This window comes from Carassius carassius, chromosome 20, assembly GCF_963082965.1.
Source record: "Carassius carassius chromosome 20, fCarCar2.1, whole genome shotgun sequence".
In the NCBI taxonomy this organism is placed as follows: Eukaryota; Metazoa; Chordata; class Actinopteri; order Cypriniformes; family Cyprinidae; genus Carassius; species Carassius carassius.
In genome coordinates this window covers 1395034-1405836 of record NC_081774.1, presented here as the reverse complement: position 1 = coordinate 1405836, position 10803 = coordinate 1395034, and the positions used below count along the sequence as shown (strand labels likewise).

General features: G+C 42.3%; 1 pseudogene; it reads left to right on the top strand.

Moving 5' to 3' along the window:
* The first annotated feature begins 4016 nt into the window (after positions 1-4016).
* Positions 4017-10410, top strand: LOC132095983 (tripartite motif-containing protein 16-like; annotated as a pseudogene).
* Positions 10411-10803: the final 393 nt, after the last annotated feature.

Below are 10803 nucleotides of genomic sequence, written 5' to 3'. Positions count from 1 at the left end.
ACTGGAGGGACTGCTGGGCGGTAGCAGCCCCCTCCGCGTACAAACAGAGCGTGGCCGCCCGTGTTCCCCGCTTAAGGAAAAATGGGACCAGAGGCTGAAGCAACGCTCTGGGCCAGAGAGGGCAGCCCCTACTGGGGTAGAGCGGTGTCCACCTCATTACACGGTGCCCGTCTCACCTCAGTGCCCTCGGGAGGTGGGTCTGCCAACCCTGCCGGTGCTTCAGGGTGCAGCAGCCTCCAGCGAGCACTACTCAGTTATTTCCGCCCGTGAGCGTAGCGGAGCTGGGATATTCGCCTCCCCTTCGGGGGCCTTTTACACCAGAGATCAGTCTCGAGAGACTGATTCCCTTAGTACATTAGCTAGCAGCGTGGAAACTACTGCCAATGTATCTCAATGGGTCCTGCGCACAGTGGAAAGACAATAGTCGGCCTCCTGCAGGCTCTGGTTATGGAACAAAAAGTGAATACCCTTTTAAGGAAGGAGGCCATCGAGGTGGTCCCTCCTCTACACAGGGAATCCGGGTTTTATGGCCGGTATTTCATAGTTCCAAAGAAGGATGGGGAGTTGCGTTCGATCTTAGACTTATGTCATCTAACCTCTCAGTAATGTCACTGAAGTTCAAAATGCTCACTGTCGAACAGATTGTAGCTCAAATCAGATCCGAGGACTGGTTTGTCACAATAGATCTCAAAGACGCATACTTCCATATCCATCCTTCCACAGCACAGGAAGTTTCTGAGGTTCACTTTTGGGGGCAAAGCCTACCAATATTGAGTACTTCCCTTTGGCCTCGCACTCTCACCCCGCACGTTCACGAAATATGTAGATGCGGCTCTGGTATACCTCCGTATGCAGGGCATCCGCATTCTAAATTATATCGAGAGCAGATGGCGGTTCGACATCGAGATGTCGTTCTCGCACACATGGGGGAGCTGGGTTTGAGACTAAACGCCAAGAAGAGTGTACTTTCTCCAGTTCAGAGAACCACCTATCTAGGCGTAGTGTGGAATTCGACCACGATGCAGGCACGTTTGTCTCCTGCTCGGATTGAGTCGATCCTCACATCAGTCGAGAGAGTCAAGGAAGGCCAGTCACTCACTGTCAAACAATTCCAGAGATTGTTAGGGCTGATGGCAGCTGCGTCCAACGTGATACCTTTTGGACTGCTGCACATAAGACCCCTACAGTGGTTGCTCAAGTCCAAGGGCTTTTCCCCGAGGGGAAATCCACTTCGGGTTGTCAAGGTCATGCGGCGATGCCTTCGTGCCTTAGACTTGTGGAAGAAACCTTGGTTCTTGAATCAGGGCACGGTGCTGGGAGCTCCTTGTCGCCGTGTAACGCTAGCGACAGACGCATCCCTAACCGGTTGGGGTGCGGTCATGAGTGGCCACCCTGCCCGCGGTCTGTGGAGTGGTCGCCATCTGACATGGCACATCAATTGCCTAGAGATGCTAGCAGTCTATCGAGCATTGAGATATTTCCTCCCAGACCTGAGAGGTCACCATGTGTTGGTGCGCACCGACAACACATCAGTGGTCTCTTATATCAATCGCCAGGGGGGTCTGCGTTCACGCCCCTTGTACAAGCTGGCACACCAGATCCTTCTGTGGTCCCAGGGCAAACTCCTCTTGATCAGAGCAGTGTATATTCCTGGGAGATTGAATGTGGGAGCAGACATACTGTCGAGGCAGGGGCCGAGGCCCGGGGAATGGATGCTTCACCCCGAGGTGGTGAAGCAGATATGGAGAGTATTTGGCACAGCCCAGGTGGACCTCTTTGCGACTCAAGAGACATCGCAATGTCCCCTCTGGTTCTCTCTAGTTCATCCAGCTCCTCTGGGACTGGACGCTATGGTACAGACCTGGCCGAGGCTTCGTCTGTACGCATTTCCCCCTATTGCTCTGCTCCCGGGAGTTCTGGCGAGAGTACGCCGGGATGGGGCCCGTCTACTACTAGCAGCCCCGTTCTGGCCGGGCCGAGTATGGTTCTCAGATCTAGTCTCGCTCCTCGACGGCTCTCCGTGGGAGATACCGATCAGGACAGACCTACTCTCACAGGCGCAGGGCACGATAATTCACCCTCGCCCGGAGTTGTGGAAGCTGTGGGTGTGGCCCCTGAGGGGGAACAACTGTTAGCAGCTGGTCTCTCAACCGAGGTTGTTGAGACCCTACTCCAATCCAGAGCTCCCTCTACGAGGAAACTGTACGCCCTGAAGTGGAAACTCTTCACTTCATGGTGCAGAGACCGCCAGCTTGACCCAGCAAACTGCCCAGTTGGTACAGTTCTGGAGTTTTTACAAGCCAAGCTCTCTGCGGGGTTATCCCACTCCACCTTAAAGGTGTACGTGGCGGCCATAGCTGCTTTCCATGTCCCTTTCAATGATCAGTCAGTGGGTAGGCACCCCCTAGTTACACGTTTCCTCCGTGGTGCGCTGAGGCTGAGACCTCCAGTACGATCCCGTGTTCCCCCACTGGGATTTGGTTGTGGTTCTAGAGGCTCTTTGTAAAGCTCCATTCGAGCCAATACAAGATATCTCAGATAGACATCTGACACTTAAAACTGCCCTGTTACTGGTAATCACCTCACTAAAGAGAGTTGGAGATCTTCAGGCCCTTTCGGTGGCCCCTACTTATTTAGACTTTGCCCCTGGTATGGCCAAAGCATTCTTATACCCTCGAGCGGGTTATGTTCTGAAGGTTCCCTCTGTTACACCACAGCCTATCGTACTGCAGGCCTTCTGTCCTCCTCCCTTTCGGGAGCCAGACCAGGAGAAGCTAAACTGTATGTGTCCAGTGCGAGCACTGGACGCATACGTCCACAGAGCTGCCCTGTGGAGAAAATCCGACCAATTGCTGGTTTGCTATGGTCCTTCTAGCAAGGGTTCTCCTGCCACCAAGCAGACCCTTAGTCGTTGGATAGTCGAGGCTATCAACGTCTCCTATGAATCCTCTGGTCTTCCCCCTCCTTTGGGGGCCAAGGCTCACTCTACTCGGGGTATGGCGGCCTCTAAGGCCTTCTCAGCAGGTGTGTCCCTCTTGGACATCTGCAACGCTGCGGGGTGGTCCACGCCCTCCACATTTGTCCGATTTTACGATCTTGACATGCGAGCCACGCCGGGCTCTTCTGTTCTCTCGTCTTAGCTGTGCTCTTCGGATACACACTAGGCAGGGATTTGGAAGTCTGGCAGCGTGGGCACATCGTTCCCCAAAAGCGTTTCGACGCAGCTCGAGTTCCTGAACAGGAACGTCCCAAGGTTACGAATGTAACCCTAGTTCCTTGAAGGAATGAGACGCTGCGTCGCAGAGCCATACTCCCTGCACCCCTGCCGGCGCTTGCTTCCCTACTCGAAGCTGAGGCCAGCTGCACGGCACGTGCTTTTATAGCTTCCTGGTCGCTACGTCACCCCGCCCGTGACGTCACGCCTTTCCGATGGACTGATTGCATACGATGTTCAGAGTCGGTCTCGACAGGGACGTTGCCCAAAAGCGTTTCGACACAGCGTCTCGTTCCTTCAAGGAACTAGGGGTACATTCGTAACCTTGGGACGTTTTTATGACATGTCATTATTACGAGAAAAATATGTTGTTTTAACAAGAAAAATATGTAGTTTTAATGATATAACATTTTGTTATTACGAGAAAAGATGTCGCTTTAATGAAAAAACATCTAGTTTTTACGAGAAAAGATGTCATTTTACCAAGAAAAGATGTTGTTAAAAAGACAACATTTTGTTATTACAACATAATTGAGTGGGGGAAAATTATGTGTGTGGCAACAATGCGTCACTGTAATTTTTGTGTGTTTGTTGAATGATGGGATTCATATCGGAGTCCATCCTCCAGTCCTGGCTTCAGTTTGAGACTGACACCTAGTGGATATTCTGCAGTGAAATAAAGGTGAGTCACACCAGACATACCTGTTTTGCATAAATACAACTCTTCATTTCAGAGAAAACGAAACCTTAGTGTAGATAAGCCACTGTATTTTCCTTTTTATCGGTGTGTATGTACAGTGAAATGGCAGAAGCGAAGATTTCAGTGGCTCGGGATCAGTTTAGCTGTTCAGTCTGTCTGGATCTACTGAAGCATCCAGTGACCATCCCCTGTGGACACAGTTACTGCAAGAACTGCATTACAGACTGCTGGAATAAAGAAGATCAGGAGAAAGTTTACAGCTGCCCTCAGTGCAGACAGATCTTCACTCCAAGACCTCCTTTAGGTAAAAACACCATGCTGGCTGAAGTGGTAGAAAAACTAAAGAAGACAAAAGTCCAAACAGCTCATCATGCTCCAAGTTACACTGGACCTGGAGATGTGCAGTGTGATTTTTGTTCTGGAAGGAAACGCAAAGCTGTAAAGTCCTGTCTGATGTGCATGGAATCTTACTGTCAAACTCACTTCGAATGTCATGAAGAATCTCCTTTAAGGAAACGACACAAAGTGACTGATGCTACTAGACGACTACAGGAGATGATCTGCTCTCAACATGACCGATTGCTGGAGGTTTTTTGTCGTTCTGACCAGAACTGTATTTGTTTGATGTGTACAATGGATGAACACAAAAATCATGATACCGTTTCAGCTGAAGCAGAGAGAACAGAGAAACAGGTATGAACTGAAAACACATAAAATAAACTATGCTGATTGTTGCAGTTATTATTGCAGTTAATGATGACATTATCACACAATAATATTCATTATGAAATTACAATTATTATTGCAGTAGCTTCAATATCCATAAATATGATGTTTTGTCAAATTACATTGGGATTTCACTTGGGAGCCCCAGTCCAAAAATGGTTCTACTCAGATACTTTGGTATTAAACATGTGAGACAGCGCTAGTTGGCTATTTTTGTATTAGTCAGAGGTAATGATGCTCCCTAATGAGACCCCTAATGTCATTTTGACATTGAACGTGACCAACAGAAAGTGAACAGTTTTTTCCATCTTCTAGAAACAGGTTGGAGAGATAAAAGGAAAATTTCAGCACGAAATCCTAGAGAGACAGAAGGAGCTTCAGGAGCTCAAAGAGGCTATAAAGATTCACAAGGTCTGTCTCTTAATTCTTCATTGACAAGCTCAGTGTTGTGCAACCTTCCCATCCCAGTGAAGCCTGTGGTGTTTAACAGATTGATCCAAGTGAACAGTCTGATTTTCTGTGTCCTATCAGAGCTCCTCACAAGCGACAGTGAAGGACAATGAGAAGATCTTCAATGAACTGATCCACTCCTTTAAGAGAAGCCGATCTAAGGTGTCAAATATGATCAGAGATCAGGAAAGGCTGAAGTGAGTCGAGCTGAAGGACTCTTGGAGGAGCTGGAGCAGAAGATTGATCATCTGAGGAAGAGAGAAGCTGAGCTGGAACAGCTTCCACACACAGATGATCACATCCATTTCTTACAGGTTAAAGAGATCTAAGGAACAAGACTGGTGTCATAAGCAAAATCGCTTCTAATTTAAGTGTTATATATATTACATATATAAAATAATCAGAGGTGGAAAGTAACGAATTACATTTACTCGCGTTACTGTAATTGAGTAGCTTTTTTGTGTACTAATACTTTTTAAAGTATTTTTTTAAATCTGTAATTTTACTTTTACTTAAGTATATTTTGTTTAAAGTATTGTACTTCGCTACATTTTAAAACACATTAATTACTGAGTAAAAAAAAAAAAAAAAAAATCGCTCCCTGGAAACTACGTCAGTAAATAATGGGCAGGAGGGCAAACTGGCGCTAAAATCACAAGAAAGATGCAGACGGTCAAAATTACAGGCGTTAGTGGTGCAGACACCGCTGAAAACGAAACCCCGTCATATTCTGAAGTTGAACTCGAAGGAAATGAAGTGAACCCCTGGCCATATGTATGCTCTATTATGCTGTGTAAGCTGTACTTGCCTAGGAAGACCAAACTAGCAGCTTATAAAATCTCGACAAGACATCAACCCTTCGCAAGAATGTAGAGGTAAGCTAAATAATTGCATCGTTGCATTGGTGGTTAAAATGAAGCTTTGACATTTTAGCAAGAGGTTTTGCACAAATTAGCCAAAAAGACAGTGGTGAGGAGTGTGCTATATATATCATCTGCGATAATATCATATTTTTTGTTTTAATGATGTGCGCGCTTATAGTGCGTTCTTTCACTGTGTGATTCAGTCTCCTAAAATGCATTTAGAATCATAGGCGCCGATACCGTGGAGCACCCACGGAAAATGAGCACCCACGTGTGCCAGTGCCAGACTGCCAGTAGGCTACATTTATTTAAAATTAAACATTGCAGTTGGCGCTATGAAGCGTCTGCCACACTGTGATTGGTTATGTTGTTGTCAGTGACAGTGACATAACCAGTCGCATGCATGTTCCATATCCTATCCACCAATCACAGCGTCTCTGAAAACGTCCCATCCCCCACTATACAGTGCCGTGCGAGTATGTAATCATTTACTGCTTTCCGTAATCACTAATCATTAATCAGACTAAAATGGACAGATTTGTTATAAAAAAAAGCCAAACCTATTAATATTGATATATCGACATTATTTTACTGGATCTAGTGGCTTTGGCTTTTTGTGAATAAACGTCCAGTATTTTTTCTCTTTCAAAGTTTTGTCTGTCATGTTCTTCCACCTCATTTCATACCCAGCAGTACGTTAATATGTAAATGTTACGGTACATTCCCTAGACTCCTTAAAGTTCGTAACAGGGTTTAAATGGGAACATTTTTCTGCTCAAGTATAGGCCTATATACGGTTTAAAAGAGGAAAAACTAATGGACACAAAAGTAGCCTACTTTTGGACAGAATACAAGTTCTTTGTTAAATACATAAAATAAAAAAATATTTTTTTTAGCCTATATGAATAATGGATTCGAAACCTCAAAGAAAAGCCATGCCACTATCAAAAGAAACCTCGAAACATAAATGAGGTAGACATTCCCAGAAACTCATTATTTTAGTCGCAACAATCGGTTAATGGAAACGCTGTCCTTTCGCAATAGTCTTTTAATCAATATTTACAAAACATTAATTTCCCAAGAAGCTGAACGCATTAGCGGTTACGTGTCAGTTAAACTTTTCATCTCCAATCCTGTTTGTATTTTTGAGAAGTGACGCTGTTGTGTGTGTTTGTATCGGCCGCTGTCCATTAGCCTAAGGTTCTGAAATGCAATATTTTTTTAATAGCCTAGTCTATTTTTTTATTTTTTAAATGGCTTGCGCCCTTGAGCACCCACGGAGAAAAACATAAATCGGCGCCTATGTTTAGAATGATCACAAAATTGAAGATATAGGGGCAGAAAATTCACATATTTATATAATTTCATACATTAAATCAAAATCACACAAAGAATGCCGTCTTTTCCTCCAAAAATCATCATGAATATATACATACATACATATATATATAACAGTTCAGTAAACAAGTTAATTAAGAGACTTGCGTTTTAGACACCATATTGCCTTTTTTAGCTCTATTTCTAAAACAGAAAATAATTCCAAACACAGCCACCAAAGCACAGTTTTGCGTCTCTGAGCAACGTGACAGTGCTTCGTTCCTGAATGAATCAACCGTTTAAATGATTCGGTTCAATCGCAATGACTCACTTATTAACAGTGACTTGCTGACACATACTGGCCATTTTAATATCACATTTAAAGTATCTTTTGATTTTTTTAAATAATTAATTTCTTATAATTTCAAATGAGTATTCAACATTTTATGTTTTGTATATCAAAACATTATTCATGCATTTGTAACTGCAGGTTAAATGCATTCTTGTCCTGCACTAGTGTAATACATCTAAATGGCACTTCCAATGAATCTTCTGCATTTCATCTGCATTAAAAGATGAGTTTGTTGATACTGATTTGCCTGGTAACAGCCCAAATGTTTTATTATTCTAAATAACTGATTCCTTTAATTAAAAACAACTAGTTTGAGATTAATAGACCTATACCAGGGGTGTCAGACTCAGTTCCTGGAGGGCCGTAGCCCTGCAGAGTTTAGTTCTAACCCTGCTCCAGCACACATATCATGTAGTTTTCAAATAAACCTAAATGATTAGATTAGCTGGATCAGGTGTGTTTAATTAGGGTTATATCTAAACTGTGCAGGACTGTGGCCCTCCAGGAACTGAGTTTGACACCCTTGGCCTGTCCCATTTTTGACTCCCTCCCACTGTTAAAATGTAACTAAGTAATTTTTACTCTGAGTAAATTTTAAATGAGCTACTTTTTACTTTTACTTGAGTTGATTTTTAGACTGGTACTTTTACTTGTACTTGAGTAAAATTTCATTCATGTAATGGTACTTTTACTTGAGTAGAATATTTTTGTACTCTTTCCACCTCTGAAAATAATAATCCATATGTTGGATCAATATGCTTCACCAGATCCTGCCTTTTTAATGTTGCATGCAAGCTGTTGCTATTAAGAACTCAAATCTGTAGATCCTTCACATACTGTATGAGCTCGAATAAGAGTACTCTGAGCTGCTGGATTGCAGTTGTTTTCAGGAAGTCTGTCAGGTGGAGCATTGCTTTTTATGATCATATTCAGATATCCACTACTGCAGATGAGGCTGTGAACAGTCCCAGAGTCCCCACAATCCTTGATAATCCTGGTGCTGTATGTGCTAGAAAATTAAAACAGATTAATTTGAAGAAAAAGCATGTGCAATAAATATCTGGAGAAGGACACTGCTTATTAATATTTCTGTACTTTTATTATTTCTAGAGCTTTAAGTCTTTCTCTGAACCTCTGGAATCAACAGACACATTCAGAGTTACTGTCAGTTCTCTTCTCTCTCATAATGATGTGAAAAAATCTGTGTCAGAACTGAAGGAAAAACTGGAGAAGTTCTGTAAAGAAGAGCTGGAAAAAATATCCGGTCAAGGTAAAGTGGAAGTAACCCTTTTTTTCTGAAATTAGTTACATTATGTATCAATATACAACAAGTCATTGTTTATTTAATAGTGATCATTTCTTAAATAATTATTATAGTAAACAATTAGAACTATTTCAATTATGTGTGTTTATTTTCTTAGTAACATACATTACTGTTGTCTCCACCAATGAACCCAAGACTAGGGAAGAGTTCCTACAGTGTAAGTCACTTTGAAAGTACACACACACACACACTCACACACGCACACACACACACACACACACACACACACACACATGATTTAAGCTTAGGGGGACTCTCCATAAGTGTAACGTTTTTTTTTTAATGTACAAACTTAAGAAAACATTATTTAGAATTGTGTGTTTTTAAATATTTTTGTCAAAGTGTCACATACCCATGTCATTTACATCTTCATAAACCACGTTTCCAAGAACATACACTTGCATACATGGTTCACAGCAGGGGTGTCAAACTCAAACTTTAGTTCCAACGCTCCTCCAACACACAAACCATGTAATTTTGATCAGATGAATTGGGTGGGGGTTCAAGAATTTTGCTATAATAACCCCTACAAATAAAACTCATTATATACACCATAATCACTTTAAAAGACACTTAGACATGTACGGTAGATGTTTTGGAGAGATGATCATTTGTAAATCACAACCTATTTATTGCATTAAAATGTGTTAATACTTTACTATAGTTAAGGGTGGATAATAACAGCTGTTTATTATTCATGCAACAATACATATTACTGTTGTAGTATTTTATTAATAATTAAAAAACATTGTCTAGTGCTCTTATAAATGTTTTTAGCAAAAAATTTAACTACTAGCTTACTGAATGACATAGCATAAAAAGTCAAGTCCATAACACTTATAATAGCTGGTTCTCACTCACATGATTTTCAAATATATGTCCATACATTAAATGATGTTGATGATGAGTTAAATGATTGTGGTCCTGTCTCAAACAGATTCTCTTCAGCTCAGTCTGGATCTAAACACAGTGAATAGACGTGTTCGTCTGTCTGAGGAAAACACAGTTGCTACATTCACTGACACAGCCCAGCCGTATCCTGAACATCCGGACAGATATGATGTTTGGCCTCAAGTGATGTGTAGAGAGAGTGTGTGTGGACGCTGTTACTGGGAGGTGGAATGGAGTGATGGTGCAGGTATATCAGTGTCATATAGGAGCATCAGAAGGAAGGGAAAGACTAAACACTGCATCTTAGGATGTAATGATCTGTCGTGGAGATTGTCCTACTCTGATTCCAGTTACTCATTCTGGCACAATAACAAAGAGATTAAATGGCGTGTAGTATCCAGCTCCTCTAGAATAGGAGTGTATGTGGATCATAGAGCAGGAATTCTGTCCTTTTACAGTGTCTCTGACACAATGATCCTCATCCACAGAGTCCAGCCCACATTCACTCAGCCGCTCTATCCAGGGTTTTGGCTTTATAAATCAACAGTTAAACTGTGTCATCTAAGAGAGTAGCCTTATATTTTCACATATCATGCTTGAGATTAAATCACTTACATTTCACTTAGGAATTCGTGCAAATAGCTTTTCCCTTATAATCACGAGGTTTCGTTATAATCACTGAAGCTTTACACTGTAAAATGAATCTTTCATTTATGTTGCGGCTATGCTTTGTTTGTCCTATTGAGAAGATTCATGAGTGTGCATAACTTAGCTCTAATCAAATCTCTGGCATTTTAAAACACAAATTCAGATTATGGGACACCATACTTGGCTACACGTCACTTTCACTTGATTGTTCATTATACATTCTCTTCAGAGCGCAAACACAAATATCAGATTCACTGGGGCACTTTGCACCTACTTACCTTGCTTATTAGTTAAATACAGTATTCCCCAGAACATAAT